Source organism: Eptatretus burgeri, chromosome 9, assembly GCF_056783735.1.
Source record: "Eptatretus burgeri isolate ZD-2024b chromosome 9, Ebu_testis_v1, whole genome shotgun sequence".
NCBI classification, from domain to species: domain Eukaryota; kingdom Metazoa; phylum Chordata; class Myxini; order Myxiniformes; family Myxinidae; genus Eptatretus; species Eptatretus burgeri.
In genome coordinates this window covers 1,023,110-1,041,701 of record NC_140969.1, presented here as the reverse complement: position 1 = coordinate 1,041,701, position 18,592 = coordinate 1,023,110, and the positions used below count along the sequence as shown (strand labels likewise).

Genomic DNA, 18,592 nt, shown 5'->3' with positions numbered 1-18,592 from the left:
GTTGCACAATTTTTGGGAATCCAGATTGTGAAGAAGCATGATTGGTGTACTGACTTTCAATTTCAACCGATTAGGGGGCATGCCCAGAGGATGTAGCGAGTTCAGAAACTCGACAGGGTTGTGAATGCTTTGATTCACATCCGGAATGGTGTCAATATATTTATGGGCGACTTCTTCACTGGGCACATGTTCCAATAGTCATTGATTCAGTGGATGAACAACGTTGTTTCGTTGCAACAACCAATCGGTTTCTCCATAAATTTGTGAAAATTAGGAAACGCGCTGTTTATCAAATCGTTGTTGGAACTCACTGCAGCCAGCTTTTTGTGAAGGAGGATGAGACCGTCACCATTATCAGGCTCAAGAGTGGCGAACTGGTGTGCACTATTATCTCCTCGTAAGTGCACGACGCACGTGCATATTCGTATGGAGGTTCGTTAATTTTTTCAACATATTGCCACACCACTGATGATTTTAGACTTGCATTGACTTGATCAGCTCGAGTACTTCACCAAATTATGGGAAAAGTTTGTCTGAAATCACCATCAAGAAGAACCGTCACTTCAGCCATGGGTGTACTGTTTTGTCAAATATCTTGGAGAGTTCGGTCAAGTGCCTCGAATGCCTGCTTGTGCGACATGGTACATTTGTCCCACACGATCAAGTTACAGCTTTTGAGGAGCATACCTTGTCTGGAATCATATTCACATTGAACATAGCTTTGTCGACCGTAGTCAGATTGAGGGGTAATTTGAAGGATGAATGCGTCATCTTACCACCTTTGAGCAGTACAACGTTTGAGGAGCATACATATTCCAGAATAATTTTCACATTGAACATAGCTTTTTCGACCATAGCCAGATTGAGGGGTAATTTGAATGCAGAATGCGCCGTCGTCCTGCCTTTGAGCAGAGTTGCCGGAATACCTGACGATGCTACGGCAAGCGCTATTTTACCTTCCATTCTGAACTTGGCAAGAATGAGATTTATCAATTAAGTTTTGCTAGTTCCACCAGGTGCATCCAATAATACAATCCCAGCTTTGTTGCTGTTAGTTAGGTGGCAGATCCTCTTATACGTTTCTGTTTCATCAGGTGTGAGGGTGCACGATCGAGAGCTGACAAAACTTTCCATTTCACTAAGATCATAACTGGTCTCTCGAAGCACCTCTCTGACCAAAGAGTTGTCAGTCCTTCTGAGATGGGGTAGATCATACGTGTCATGAGTTTTACCTCCAGGTAATGACAGAAGTTTATCTTTTAATTCAGTCAACACACTGTTAAATATTGCATGGCTGTTTTGGACTTGAATATCTGAATTTGTTTGTTACACTTTGTAGAGATAATCTTCTGCCATTGCCTCTGTAATTTTCCCACAGCTTAAGGCCCTGTCACACCTTGACGTTTTAGCCAGCGTATGGCAAGGTATCAAAATGTATGTAAAACGCTGGCGTACGCTGAACTATTGATGTTTTTTTCCAATTTTGACGTATTCATAATGAGTTGGACATATGCATAATGTATTAGTAACGTACACAGAACGTTTCGCTAACATATGGATAACTTATATCAACGAATGCTGAGTGTGTTGTCGGCGTTCGCAACCTATGCCCAACGATAGTCTAACTTATGCATAGCGCGGCAGAGTATCACCGACGATCACGTGGCGTAGGCTATTAATAGGCTGCGGCTCGACGATTCAAATCGTAAACGCACTAGACATCGAAGTGTCAAGCCGCTGTCACACCTTGACGTTTTTAGCGAGCGTATGCCGACGTATGAAAAATTTGCCGAATACGCTGGCACATGTCGAATATGTTATGGGTAAGTTTTGTATACGTTAATAGCACGCTGAAGCACGCTGGCATATGTCGTAGTGCGCCGAGTACGTCGACAAATTTCAGCATATTGAAAATTTTTCGACATACTCGGCGTATGAAACACGTTCCGCATATGCTGGCCATAAGTTGTAGGCACGTTACTCGACCGTTGACACACGTTGACACACGTTACTTGTAAGTTACTCATAAGTCGAAACACGTCGAGGTAATGGTTAGTTGGCGTCAGTGTTCCAGACTCCCTGGTTTTTTTATTTTTATTTTTATTTTTTTATTCGGTACGACGGTGATGTTGACACTTCGATTTATAGTGCGGTTATGATTTAAATTGTTGAGCGGCAGCCTATTAATTATATTATATTATAACCGCACTAGAAATCGAAGTGTTAACATCACCGTCATACCGAAGAAAAAAATAAAAATAAATTAAAAAAACCAGGGAGTCTGGAACACTGACGCTAACTATTACCTCGACGTGTTTCGACTTATGAGTAACTTACAAGTAACGTGTGTCGACGTGTGTCAACGATCGCGTAACGTGCCTACAACTTATGGCCAGCATTATGCGGAACGTGTGAATCATACGCTGCCATACATTGAAAAATTTCAAGCATGGAAAATTTGTCTAACAGCTCGGCGTACTACGACGTATGCCAGCGTACTACGACGTATGCCAGCATGCTCTTAACGTATACAAAACTTACCCATATGTATTCGACGTGTGCCAGCATTTTAGACAAATTATTCATACGTCGGCATATGCTGGCTAAATCGTCAAGGTGTGACAGGGCCTTTAAGAGGGTCAGATAGTTCGCACAGATGCAGCAGTCGTACGAATAAGAGCCACATTTGAGAAGGTGACTGACACAGTGCCACATCCTGCATCACAGTATACATTGCCAGTGCTGGTCGTTCTCGAGAAGGCCCAACATATTGCATGCCTCCCTGTACATACTGCATGTGCAACCATTAATTGTTTGGATGTCTTGAAAGCTGGTAGGGCTTCTTACGGTATGTAGCAACAGTCTTGGGCAGTTGCATTCCGTGTTCCGTGTTCCGTGTTCCGAAAGCATTCCGTGTAACTTGGACAGTCTGAATAGACTCGGCCTAAGACGTCACAATTCTCTATACCATTATGATGATCCGGAACTGGGGATCCTCAGAGTCGATGCTTCCACTTTGTAGATGCATTCCATGTACAATTCCGAGGAATTTCATTGTCCAGCAATGTTTTTGCAGAAGTATCGTTTTTACACAGAAGGAAAAACAAAGTCAATGTTGTGTTTGGTGGTTTTGCGGCTTTTTCACTTGCTATCTCATTTGTGAAGAAGACCTTCTGGCCATTTTCCAAATGGACATTGAGATGAATAACTTGGGGGTAGTTGTCGTGTATTGGGAAACTCAGTATGTGCCATATATAATGCTTCATTGGTACTCACATACCTGCCGACTTGATACTGTTCTATCTCATCGACCCGCCGACAATCCCTCTGAATCTCAAACACAGTCATATCACAGCCTTTGCAGATATACTTGAAGACATATTTAATGCTCTTTATGGAAGTGCAGACCTCTACGTTGATGTGTGCATTGAAAAAGTGACATAAAAAATTATTGTGTGGCACAACCCATCTATTGTCCACATTCATTTCCTTTCCATTGGTGGTCAGTGTTGCTGTGCATCCGCCGTTTTCAGTCGAGGTTCTTCTATATAACGGATATTCATCATGTCCAGTTTGCATTTCACTTATGAAGGGCTTGAAATTTTTTTTTTTGAGCAAATACAATCTTTCATGCATGGGCTGAGTTGTCCACATGGTCCATGTATTATATTTTCATGATGATATCTTGAAGGATTTGATGACCATTCTGGTTTGTGATTTTTGCAGAAACAATATGGTCAATATCCTTGGGTGCCAGTCTCTTGATGAGCCAGAATAGGATATGAGCGGGGGTTAAGCCATGTTTTTGCCCCTCGAGAGTATAAATGTGACAGTGTACAGAACCGAAGATCTGGTGTTTCACCAGAAGATCCATGAGTGTTTTCTGCTTCATTGAATATGCGGTGTAAATGGAACAAATCTGTGAAATTGAACATGTGGGCAATTACGTCATGTCGGGCACATGGTTTTTCTCCTGAAGGCAATTCTTGAGTGATCGCATCCCAATTTGAATTGCATGTAAAAGTGGTGAATAGGTCGCGTTAGCCACAGGTAGGGATACAAAATCAAGCGCGCGTACACACACACACACACACACACACACACACTGCAAGGAAATGACTGATTTTCCGTCTTCTGACTATCTGGATCATCCATCTTGGGCACCGCTCTTCATCACCGTTTCAATCCCTGAAAATATTATTGACAACTAAACGTAAACTTATTAAACACTAACTAGCATATACCCGTGCTCCGCACGGAGTTGAATGGGTGGCAAAAGGTGGATGAGGCATAATAGTTCATGTTATGGGAAGCTGGGGAGGGTGTCATTAGGGATGTGATGCACTATGGTTACCTGTCCTTAGTTTTCTAAAGGACCTCCCTGTAAATGACATTTTGGGTGAGTGTCTTGTTGGTGAATAGTCCTTGTGAGGAATTATTGTCCACTTTGATAGATAAATAGGAGTAACCTCTTGCACGTGAAAATGCAACATATAGTTAGCCATGGGAGAACACAGGGGCTGGGAGGTATATTCCGAGTTTGTCAAATGTTTGGCCCTGGGATTTGTTTATGGTCATCGAGTATGCGAGTCTGACTCGAAATTGCATCCTCTGCAGTGTGACTGGAAGGTTAGCGTCTGATGGGGCAAGTTTAACATTATATAGGCCTCGCCCTGACTGAACAGGAGCAGTAATATATAGATAAAAATAAATCTTTACTTTAAATACAATGTTTCTTGTTACATTTTTTGTGTCAAATTCACCTTCTGAGTTAGTCAGCATGTGCAGAAGAGGGTTTTACATTGCAGATGCTGTTTTCGAGGAGTGGCATTATTCCTCTCGGAGGTGACGTCACACGTCGCCATGCAAATGAATGTAAAACTTAGAAAATCGCCCAAAATTCCCAAACCTGTCTGTCTGGCGCGATCTCACATAGCCCATGCTGTTCATTAGACCACAGGGCAACCGCGTGCCGAAAGTGGCGACAATCTGTTCACCAGTTTTGGAGGCGATACGTCAAATTACGTGCAGACGTTAACAGAAATAATATATAGATATTGTGATAAATCACTTAATCTCACCAATTCATTCACGTCAGTCGGACTTGGATAATTTATTAACTTATAAGCATTTTTCATCTTAATATTTTTTGCTATACTATATTTCTGTCATTCAACCTGTGCCTTTGTGTAATAATTTGATAAATCATTACTCATTTATTGGGATAAACCACAGGTGGAACCATCTTTTCCAACATAAGTCATTTATATTAGATTAAAAATAACATCATAAAAAGTTTTATTTTTGTTGAGTTGAAATAACACATGTAGACATAATTGACCACAACACTTGGAATTTAATTCCTGGACTTGAAATGTTTGATAAACACCATTCTGTAAGAATTTCATGACTTCAACAGGTGGTGGAAGACCATAACTATCTAAATAATATTTAACCTGATTATTATAAATACAAACCCAATGAGAACCGTTTCCATTATGATCTTCGAAATTCATAATAATATTCTTTGTATATTTAGGCAAGTTTGTTAATTCATCTCTCATACATATTACCACATTATCAATTTTTAATTTCTTACAATATTTGATAAGTTCTAAATTTGATGTTGTATTCTTTCCAAATTCTTTAAACCACTCATCAATGCTCATTCATTTATAAGAAAGATATAATCCATTACCCCTTTTAGTTAATTTTACACCTGCTTGTTTGATCGAAGAAAGCATATCTCCAACTAACAATCTCGTTTTATCAGGTAGGCTTTCAAGTCGTTCAGCGAAATCTACAATTACACCACTTCCACCAATTTGTTTCTCCAACTCTTTGTTGTGTCTTTCCAACTCTTTTTGAGCCTGGAGTTGAGCCTTCCTTTCGTTGGCAGTTTTCACCGCTGCTGAAATACCACCCGTCAATGCTCCCGGCTTGTTTTCATTATCATTCCTTTGCAGTTGAAACCTAATTTTAAGTCCATACAGAACTTTATCATGATCACAAAATCCAGATATACCTTTAGGAGGAACTGCCACAATAAAACTATTACCTGTTTTTGTATCATCATTATACCTTGCCTTTCTTTCACTATAACCAGGGTCTGTGTTTGTTCCCATTGCCATATCAGGAATAAAACCTTTGACAGCCCCCTAACCCATTCTATCACCAAATGAATATAGTGTAAATTTCATCATTTCAGATGTAGCAGAGACATAATCAACCGCTTCAACTTCTTGTGTTCCAATATACAAACGAACACTATCAAATATTTTCCAGAAGAAATAATTTACGAGTGCAGCATTTGTGTTATTTGCAGCCTTCGTGAATGTAAATTTACACAACAAGAAACTTTCGGCGAGATTCAAATAAGTTTGTTGATTATTTATTACAAGACTTTTTGTTCCATTTTTGTTCCAGTCTGTTCCAGTAATAGCATTCACCTTGAAGTAGTCTTCTTTTTTGGTAGAGTTTGAGATGACAATGGTATCATCTAAATCAGAGATACTATCATTTGCTTCCATACTTGTATTTATTGAGGAAAAAAGATGTTAAAACTTTTGAAACCCTGACCCAAGTATTTGAATTATTTTCTGTCGTTCTTGGGGAGACAACTGAGTTTTACCTTTTTTAATTTCTTTTATTGCTTGTAATTTATGGGATTCCTTTTGGGCATCTTTTATACTCTTTATAGCACCCGCTACATTTCCCACAGCAGAAGTAGTTGAACCAATTAGGTCTTTATGTTTAAGAACAGTTGAACCTATGCCCATTCGTGATTAGAGTATCAATTATCCCATCTCCTTTATTTATAAATTGATGTCCTACACCTCATTGTCTCTCAGGTTTATAGTATCCTCTACCAAGATGCACACCTTCACCCTTATAATATGGGGAAAGGAACATCCCATCTCCTGTAATTATTTTATATTTTCCCAACTCATGTTTCCTCACAATAACCATTGTATTTATATATTGGAAAACTTCACGTCGGTGAATTTTGATGGATATAATTTCTCCAATAAAAGAATCATGTGATTTTCTTGGTCGATAATACTAAAATTTACTCCATAGATGGTTTTTCCAGACATGGGTAGATAAACCAGATTTTTGGGTTCCATATTGAATTTATAACCAATTGGGGTTGAGTATGCGCTGAATGAAAATATTGTATTTGTTCTGATTCATTCATTATAAGCACCATCAATCAAATCACAGTGAATTAATACTGAATTTATGCCTGAGGATATTTGAATAACATTATCATTATAAAACGTCCCATTAGTTTCTTTCTTTTTTGAGGAGAAACCCAATAACTCTCTGAATGAATTATCAATTGTGAAATCAATTTTGTAATTATTTTTAAGTTTAATAGTTGATTTTGAAGTATGTTTTTGAATATCTCTTACAATATTTTTTGGTTCATCACCCTGTTCTTTCATAAGACGAACAATTTCAGAAGATATTTGAGAAATCTCATATGTTCCGGGTGAAACTGTAATCATTTTATATCCACTTCCTGGATTATAACTAAACTTGTCGTTTTTCTCTGTGATATTAAACAAATTTTTATAAGTTTTCATAGACAATAAAGATGCCTCATATTCTTTTGTTGCGTCAAGTTGTAGTGGGTATGGGAATGAAGATGTGTGGTCGCTTGTTGTGAAATTAAAACCAAGGATTGTGCTTCTCATCTTATTTAATATGGGATAAATGTCTTTGTATTGACATTTATTAATTATTTTCATGTTCATCAACTGGTCTAAAATAGCTGATGCTTCATTGAAACAATTATTTCCAGCCTTCTTACTACCTAACAACAATAACAGTCGATGAACTTATTGTGATGGGTCATTTGGAAGAAAACTAACACCTGAACCAAGCCTACTTAAAGCCTGAGTAATGTGTTTCTCCTTCTCATTCTTCCTACTTTTACCAGATAGACTAACCCTATAATTAGGACAGTCCAGCAGATCAATATATACTCTATCATCCTTATTTTTCATATCCAATGGTTTATAAAAATACTTTGATTCATCCTTCACAGTTGAACCTTGTTTTCCATCTTTTGTGAGAAGAAACATTAATCTTGGAGTTAGTTTTTTCAGGGGGTTGAGCAGACCTCAAGAACCTTAATTCATCATTAAATATCAATCCCTTTTCTTGAACAAGATGAAATATTGCTGGTTGTTCTGTTGGAATGAGTCCTGCTTTGGTTTTTTTAATCCACTGAATATTCATTGTTTTGAAGAGCCTTCACAATATAATCAGGGGGGTTGATTAATCTCTTGCAATTGTTGAAATAATCCTTCATCATCATATTCCAATTCTCCTATATGCTGTAATTCTTCCTCTGTCATTTGACTGAAATCTTTTAACATTTGAAGTTTTTTAGGAGTATATTCTATTGTGGGAACTGTGGAAGCATCCATAATTTTTTCTTGGGAAGTTTCTAAAAGTGGTTAAACAAATTTCTCTTGTTTTCTTTCAAATGCTTCTTCACCTGTTAGTTTCTGTCTGCGTTTCTTCTTTATGTCTTCCTGCTGTTTTACAACTTTTGAAACCAACTCTTAATGCTCCTCCTTAAATCTTCTTGCTCTTTCTTTCGCATCCATTTATTTATTGGAAAATATCATTCACTGAATTATAAAGGTCAACAGGGAAATTTTCCTTTTCTTCATCATTAAAGTAGATGTGTTCAAATAAATCCTTTTCTTTAAATATTTCATCAAATTCTTTATTAACATTAATACGAGTTGTAATATCTTCTTCACTAATACTTGTATCTCTGCTTTTCATACATTTGCATTGAGTTTCTTCATCAACATCAAAACCAAATGATAAAATCTTAACCCCATTACCACTCAGATGTTTAATAATTTTTCTCATTCCTTCTGGATGAGTTTCTAATATCCCAAGACCACCAGATTTTAGTTTCTTTAACTCACTCTTACAATGTGAATATTTTGTTGTACCAAGAGAAACCTCCTCAAATATTTGGCCTTCATTCCTCAATCGCATATGTTCCTCTACTGAAATATAGTAATAATCTTCACCTTCTACTTCTCCAGGTCTTATTGCTCTCGTTGTTGTTGACACAATACGAACAACATGGTGCTTTTTATGCAAATTTAAAATATTCTCATTTGTACTATACAAGAACCTTGATTTATGAAAGTTTTTTCCAGAAGCAGATTTACCCACAAGATTTATAATAATAGTTGTCATTTATATAAGTAATTGTTTATAAAATAAAAAAATATCTTTTAATATCTCATCTTGTTTCACAACAATATATTTATATTTTTCAGTCGTGTACTTCATATAATCTCCAAATTCCTTTTTATCCCCCACCGCGTGGCGGAAGGGGGATATTGTTGTCACCCGGGTCGTCCGGCTGTCCGTCCGTCCGTCCATCTGGGCGTCAACATTTATAGCTGTGAGTGCGATAACTCATAAACTGTTCGCCATATCGATTTGAAATTTGGGTCACACATGTACCACCTGAAAAGGAAGAACCCTATTGATTTTGGGTGTGGCCGGGTCCAAGATGACCGACTGGGGCGGCCATCTTGAAAAAATTTTTTCGCCATATCGATTTGAAATTTGAGCCACACATGTACCACCTGAAAAGGAAGAACCCTGTTGATTTTGGGCGTGGCCGGATCCAAGATGGCCGACTGGGGCAGCCATCTTGAAAAAAGTTTTTTGTAATAAATGGAAAACTGCTTATCTGATTTCAATTATTTTTGGTTACTACGTTCCTCACTCCTGGGGAACCTTTTTGAGATGATGACCAAATGGTGTCTTGTTTCCAATACACCTCCCTCATTATCTGGAATATGTATGACCTTTTTCATTCAATGGCGGGGGATTCCCCATCTCTGATGGTATATTTATTACTACATCATGTAGAACAATTGTCTCTCCAAAAATTGTTTATATCTATTGAATTTAACTTGAATAAAATAAAAGTATTAGCATTGTTTCTTATTGAGCGACGAGGGAGTTGAAAGTATGATTGACTAAGATAAATACAATTACAAGAAGAATGTCTCCCTCTTGTGTAGTAGCTATCCATTACCGTTTGGTTTCTCTCATTAACACAATCATCAAAGATAACGAGGTTCTTTTTTGATTTATCCAAATATTGGGGAGAAGGTATATCATTTGTATTATCACTAAGAATACAAGTTATCGGCTTTTGATTTCTTTTTATATCTCTGTGTATCACAAAATAGTTGTATTATATCTTCAATGATGTAATCATTTAGTTTGTTTTGAAGTTTAAAGAAACCGATTATATCTTATTTTTGAAGACCAGCATTAAAACATTGTGAGAGTAGTTGATACTCAGGTTGAAAACTTGACTTTGTGAAAATTATTAAATTATCATAATCCAAAAAGTTGGGAGTAAGGAGCATCTTTAAAAGTAAGCAGGTTTTTTCACACCCACTTGAACCAACTATGAGACATCTTAATTAATTTGGAAGATTTTTATGGTTGTTAAATTTGATCTTATTTTCCAAATGGGTAAAAAATCATTCACTTATATATTTTGAAAACAGGTTATTTAATTTTTTATTGGCTTTTTTGGAAACTGTTTTATCCTAAGTTCACATTTAATTTCAAGATAATCCATTATTTTATTCATACAATATCTTGTGTTGACATTTCCCTGAAAATGACAATCGTTAATAATAGAAATCATAAATCCACGAAACATGGTCATCATTTGTTCAGTCTCTCTTGTAACAAAAGGTGTATTATCACCCTCATACTTTACATTCATTTCTCGAATCAATCTTGTAAAGTAATTCATTTTTGGTGTAAATCTCAAAGAATTATATTCCTTATTATATTTTTTATTATCATTAATTAGAAGATAATCACAGAATATACATTGTTTATAGGCTTTTGACACTGTGTTTAATTCCCGTCTTTCACACGCAGGACAATTCTCAAATTTGTCATGTGGAGAATCAAGAAATTCAAGAGGCTCAAAATCTAGTGAACTATTCATATTTATAAAGTAAAACTTTACTTCAAATAAAATTCATCTTCATTATCATCTGCGGTACTTTCATTGGTACTTTCACAATCATCAATAAAACTACTTTCATAACTATCGTTTGAACACAAACTCTCAGAATCATAACTGTCTTCTGTTCCAACAGAGATACTATCATCACTCTCATAATCTTCAAAATCTTCAGTTGAATAATGACTCATTTAATTAGTAGAAAAACCATTACCATCTATATCTATATACTTTTTTTCATTAACAGATTCAACTACTACATTTTTTATATTAAAGGTAATTTAAAAATGGTCCTTAACTACTATTGAACAAAATGTCATTTCACCTGATATATTAACATCCTTTATTTCATCAGGATTTACATATTTAGGGCTGTTGAAAAAAATACAAATTTCTCCTTGCATATTACAGATGGTCTTATCTTTTCTTTCTAAAGCTTCATCCATAAGGTTTTTCTTTTTTGATACTTTTTCTTGTTTCATTGCTTTTTCTAGTTTTGAATATATTACCAGAAGGAGAGGAGAAACTTTTGTTAGAGATACTTTCATTGATGTTCTTCCAGATATACTAAAAGCCCTTCCACTGAAGGAAATTGAAGAACTCATATTATTCACCATAATTGTTTTTATCCAATAGTTGTTATATTTATCTTTATTCAATTTTACATCCTCAACATATTTCTCAGTATCTTTTACAAATGAAGGGCTTGATTGAAACTTGTCTTTTGTTTCTTGATACATTGTATATATTAAGTGAAAAAAGTTTGAGGATAAAATGGTTTTAAGCACAGATTCATCTATACATTAAACAAAATTTTCATCGAGAAAATTTTATTTTGAGCAAAGTTTTGTTATATAAATATGGTGAATACAACGTACTGCGATGTTTGTAATCATGAATATAAATGTTATAAAAAACACCAAACCAACAAACACACATTCAATCTTTTCAGACAAATATCTCCACTTGACCAAGAAACAAAACATTGTGATAGATGTGATAATGATATTCTTAATTTTTTTTAATAATAAACACCTTCAATCACGCAAACACAAGAACAATGAAGAAAGGGAAGATGCCACTAAATTCTCCATTGAAAACACTGATGGGGCATTTAAAGGACATATAAAAATAAGATTGTTTTGCTTTCAAGACCCTGGACCATCTTCAATCATGGAAGCTGTTGATGTGGTTAAACAAAGTATTGAAACTATAATTAAAAACACATTAAGTGAAATGAAAACTTTTAAGTTTTATATGGGAGTAAAATTGAATATGGTAAGAGAAGGCGATGAAACTACTCCCGATATGAGGACAAACCCTCACTTTATCTCATCATTTCAAGATTTTGTAAGATGCGATGTTTATGATGAACTCCAGAGACAAGAACAAGATGTTGATAACACTGTAGTAGGTCGTGGATTTGCTATTACAAAAATAATCTTTCAAGATATACACATCTTAAAATCAGATCCTCTTCAAGCTTCTTCTTGTATTGATTTACCAAAAGAGATCAAACTTAAGAAAGCGGTGGTTAATATTCAAAACAAAGATAATAAATGTTTTCTATGATCTGTTCTTGCTCACTTACATCCTCCACAATGGAAACCTGAAAGGGTTGAACATTATAAGAAATAGGAGAATACATTAAATGTGAAATATTTAAAGATTCCAATGTCATTGAGAGATATTCCTAAATTTGAGAAAATGAATAATCTATCTGTTAATGTATATGGATTAACGGATACAAACAAAGTTCAGATATTAAAAATTTCAAACAACTATAAAAATGATGAAACACACATTGACCTTCTCCACTTTACTTCAAAGGAAAAATCACATTATGCTTTCATCAAATATTTATCAAGATTAACCAAATCACAACTATACAAGAGAAAATGTAAAACATATCCTTGTAAGAGATGTCTCAACTCTTTTCACACAAAAGAACAATTAACTCAACATTCGAAATATTGTAGTAATCATAAATCAACCGTAATGATTTTACCAAAAGCAGGTTCAAACATATCATTCAAAGATTTTAACAAATCTATAAAACATCCGTTTGTGATATATGCTGATTTTGAAAGTATCCTTGAAAAGATAGATACTGTTTCTCCAAATCCAAATAAATCACACACAAATTAATATCAACTCATAGTCCGTTGAAGACAAAGTCTTCGATATTCCCCGCCATAGTAAATGAGGATTAACAAACTTATATTCCCTAAGCGTGTGCAATATGTATGTGAAGTTTCCCCTTGATCTGACCAGCCGTTCTGGAGAAGGTGTTTGAAGGTTTTAGGGTAAATTCAATATGGCCGCCAAACCATGTGACCCATCAATTAGAAATTAACAAACTTCTGAAAGGATGTCTTGGGGAAAGTGTATGTGAAATTTTGCCTCAATCTGTCCAGCCGTTCTGGAGAAGATTTTTAAAATTTCTTAATTTTCAATCCAAGATGGCTGACGAACCATGTGAACTATGACATCATAAATTTACATTTTGCCTCCAATCCTCCAGTGGAATACGTTTGTGAAGTTTCGTGTTAATCGTATGAGGTGTGTTTTTCTATCCAAGATGGCCACCGAACCATGTGACTTATGACGTCATAATTTTTACTATGTTTGCAGACATGATGGAAGATGATAGTTGCAAATTTTCGCTTCGTTAGGTTATGTGATTCCAGAGAAAACATTATTTAATATTTTTCTTGAATCCAACATGGCTGCCAAACCATGTGACCTATCAATTAGAAAATATCAAAAGGCACCAGCTCACCACTTGCTTGATATGAGTACCAAATTTAGTAAATATATCTTGAGGGGATTTGTAGTTAAGCTCCGGAAACGAAATGTGACGGATGGACGGACGGACGGACGGAACCCATTTCTATATCCCCCGCCAACTTCGTTGGTTGGCGGGGGATAAAAACATACTCCTTGTGGTTTCTGTTATTTTATCAAATAATCTGTTGGTGATGAATACAATTATAACTTTATAGAGGAGAAGATGCCTCAGAGGAGTTTGTAAGACGATTGGAAAAAGACTGCATAAGACTCAGAGAAATAATGGTTAAAACCTATAAACCAATGTCATTAACAAAAGGAGAGAAAAGGAATTTAGAAAGAACAGTATCTGTCATATTTGTGAGGAGAAAATTGATGGAGAGGTCAAGGTTAGGTATCACTGTCATCTTACTGGTAAATATAGAGGTCCAGCTCATTCCCATTGTAATCTTAATTACAAGCCCCCAAACTTTATTCCTGTCTTTCTTCGCAACAATGCTCACTATGACACACATCTATTTATAAATGAACTTTCAAAGACATCTGGAGATATTTCTGTCATTCCTAACACAGATCAAAAATACATCTTATTCACAAATACAATTCATACATCCCCCATATCAGATTTCTTGACACATACAAGTTTATGGCAAGTCCATTCTCTAACTTAGCATGAAATATTAATAACTTACCGAATCTTAAATCACATTTCTCAAATCAAGAAGAGATTGATCTATTATCACAAAAGGGAATATATCCGTATGACTGCATGGATTCATTTGAGAAGTTTAAAGAAACACAACTTCCTTCAAGGGAAAGTTTCTATAGCAAGTTGAATAAAGCTCATATTTCTGATAGAGATTATACACAAGCTAAAAAGGTTTGGGAGAAGTTTAATATAAAGAATCTTGGAGAATATCATGATTTGTATCTTAAAACTGATGTATTGTTATTGGCTGATGCGTTTGAAATTTTTCGAACAATCTGTCATAATAAAAATTCCTATGGATTAGACCCCGCTCACTATGACACGGCCCCCGGTTTGGCTTGGAGTGCTTTGTTAAAAATGACAAAACAGAATTTGGAATTAATCAGTGATATAGATATGCTTTTAATGATAGAGAAGGCTAAATGAGGAGGAATATCTCAAGTATGTTCCAAGAGATATGCTAAAGCAAATAACAAATATCTTCCTGATTATAATAGAAATGAGGACAACTCTTACCTGATGTATTATGATGCTAACAATTTGTATGGGTGGGCTATGTCTCAATCTTTAATCGAATGGAAAACTGAAATGGGTTAAAGAAAAACATTATGAAAAAGTTTTATAAGACATTGTTGTCTCCTCTCAAAAATAATTGGATGAAGCTGAAGTTGGATATTATTTTGAGGTTGATTTAAAATATCCAGAACTTCATAACAAACATAAAGACCTTCCTTATGCCCCTGATAAAGAAATTCCAAGAAAAGAATGGTTAAGTGATTACCAACAGTCATTTAATATAAAAGGGAAATCTCTAGAAAAACTACTTACTACATTAAATGACAAAGAAAGTTATGTTTTGCATCAAAGGAACTTGAGACAATATTTATCTGCTGGGTTGAGAGTGAGGAAAACTCATCGGATTTTCAAATATAAACAAAGTCATTGGTTAAAGAAGTATATTGGTTTTAATACAAAAAGGAGAACAGAAGCAAAAACAGATTTTGAGATGGACTTTTTAAAATTAATGAATAATGAATAATGCTATATTTGGAAAGACTATGGGAAATGTTAGGAATCGACAAAACATAAAACTTGCTACATCTTGGAAACAGGCTTCAAAGTTAATTAATAGACCAAGTTTTGAGCGAACGTATAGTAGGTGTTTGCAGAGAACTTTTATGCTATTCATTTGAAAAAAAGAGGGTATTGAAATGGATAAACCTTTTTATATAGGAACATCAATTCTTGACTTGTCAAAGTCGTTAATGTATGACTATTACTGTAATAATTTAAAATCAAAGTACAAGGATAATGTGTCATTGTTATATATGGATACAGATAGTTTTATATTAGAAATTAAGACAAGTGATGTATATGAGGATATGATTGAGAATATTGATATATATGATACAAGTAATTATAAGTCAGGTGATGTGTTGTTTTCATCAAAGAATAAAAAGGTAATTGGTAAGTTTAAAGATGAATTAGGTGGGAAGGTCATGAGTGAATTTATAGGATTGAGATCAAAGTCTTATGCTTTTATATATATATATTGATAATAATAACATTGAAAGGTGTGATAAGAAGCTAAAGGGAATAAAGAAAAATATAATCAAGGAAACAATAAACGTTAAACATTATTACAGCTGTTTAACCTGAAAGAAGGAAGAGTACAGAAAAATGAATACAATAAGAAGTTATAAACATCAATTATATACAGAAGAGATAAATAAGAAAGCATTAGGAGCTTTTGATGATAAAAGATATATTTTAGAGAATGGAATCAATAGTCTCTCTTATGGTTATAAGTGTAAGTGTTAAGATATTGGGTTGGGAATTTCAATAGGCTACCGCCATCTTTTTACTGATTTATAAATGATAGAACCAAGTAATAACCAAACCAAAGAGTGGAGATGTAATCAGCCTTGGTATTTAAATGGAAAACATAAAGAATGTGAGAAATATCAAATAAGTCTTTTTGAAGAAATAACCGGGGTAAAAGTAGATAAAACAAATAAGTGGATAAATTTAATTACAAATAAGTTGGAGGATATGAGGAAAAAAAAAATATCCTTGAATGGACAGAGAACTTTGATGGTTATCAATTGAACAATGGAAAAACAATTTACTACAATCTCAAAATGATATGTGGCTCAGGAGGTGGTCAAATAAGAGCATTGAGAGAAGTTTATCATTTCATTTCTGCTCAACAAAGACACTTAAACCAAGAACCAAGTTCCAAAGTAATCTTTGTGAATATACTCGATGGTGATGAATGTAATAGGAAAATTAAGTTATTCCCTAAACATGGACAAATATATGTTGGTTCGCTCTTTGAGTGGAATGAAAATATGAAAGGGAAGAAGTGCTTTAATCAGTAAGTCTCAATCTTTCATTGTCTCAATTTTACATTTGCTTGAATGGGAGGGGGGAGGAAATGAATCTCAATTTTACATTTGCTTGTATGGGAGGGGGAGAAAATCAGTCTCCTATTTTGGGCTTTTGGGGATTGAGTCAGAAAGTTTTTTCCCTTTTTCCCATTCATTTGAATGGGAGTCCCAGAAACCCTATTTATCATCCACTCATAATGCTCCAGTTCCAAATGAGTATCAGAATAATGAAATAGAATATGATTCGTCCTTAAAGTAGGAATAGAAGACGACAAAGTGGAATGAACGTTTACCTTTCCCTGATGCATTGTTCTTCACGGGTCAATGTCAAAGCATTTCCGGGTCACGAAAAAAAAATACCACAAATGATTATGAGCGCACTTGTCAGTTACAACAATAAAATATGATTCGTTCTTATGGTAATAGACAAAGTGGAATGAATGCTTTTTTTTTTTTTTTTTTTTTTTTTTGTATACCTTGTCGAGGCTCGTATGAGAGCTAACACACAACGCACATCAAGGGGGGCATGAGATAGGAGGGAGGGAGTGGGAAGGACAAAATAGTGGGGAACAGAGACATTTGGAGATCTGTGGAAGGGAGAGGGATGGGACGGGGAACATGGGGAATAGAAGATGGACATTACAGGGACTTTCAGGAAGGAAAGCAGGGAATTTGAAGGAGGTGGGCTTGGGTGGATTATCGGGGGTAGAAAAGATTGAGGATTTGGATGGGGGGTGATAGGAGGTGGTGGTGAACAGCTGTTTTGAAGGCCTGGAGGGAAGAATGGGAATGAATAGAGTGCGGGAGTTTATTCCAAAGGTGGGAGAAAAGAGGAATGAAAGAGTGAAGGTGAGCAGCGATTCGTGATTTTGGTAGTTTTACCAGAAGAGGGTTGTTGGCGGACCTTGAGCGCCCTGCCGGGGATGAAGCCCCGCTTATACTCAGACGCGAACCACGCTGGACCAATACAAGAGAAGATGGAAACGGACTGGGAATATTTCTACAATTGTTTTATTTACAGTAAAATAAAGACAAAGGCCAGACTTGATGCGAATATGCAAGATTACAAATGTGGTGGGGACAAATTGCAGAGAGAGCAGGGGGGGGGGAGAGGCTGGAGAGGAGACGGTAGAAGACAGAAAGACCACCGACCAACCTGCGGTGATTGAGTGAGAGGCCCAAAGACTCAGCCTCATTGCGGGAGATGCCAATGATCCGAAATGCCTTGGTTTCCACAGCGTGAAGCCGAGAAAGGTGGGAGGCAGGAGCACCAGCCCAGAGGGGAGAGCAATACTCCTTCAGGCTGCGGACAAAAGCTTTGTAAGTGGTCAGGAGCTCAGGTGGGCCCAGGGAGGACCTTGCACGACGGAGGATTCCCAGCCGGCGACTGGCTTTGGAGGCGAGGTTTGAAATGTGGCTTTCCCAGGAAAGGTCATGGCAGATGGTGAGACCCAGAAGCTTGAAAGAAAGAAATTCTTCCAGAGGATTGTTGAGAAAGTGTATGGGGGGTTTTCTAAACGGTCCTTTCGGAGAGTTTACCTTTCCCTGAAGAATTGTTCTTCACAGGTCAACATCAAAGCACTTCCGGGTCACGTGCAAACCTTCAAACATCCCACGTTAACATCTTCAAAGGCCCTAAATGGACACTTCACCGGC

The 18,592-nt window shown here is 35.9% G+C and overlaps 2 protein-coding genes across 4 annotated transcripts in view; one reads left to right on the top strand and one right to left on the bottom strand.

Moving 5' to 3' along the window:
* Nucleotides 1-18,592, bottom strand: part of LOC147019407 (uncharacterized) — a 520,827-nt gene that overhangs the window by 474,957 nt on the left and 27,278 nt on the right. The window lies entirely within an intron of this gene.
* The window catches only part of MIB1 (MIB E3 ubiquitin protein ligase 1), a 231,431-nt gene that overhangs the window by 190,715 nt on the left and 22,124 nt on the right, over nt 1-18,592 (top strand). The window lies entirely within an intron of this gene.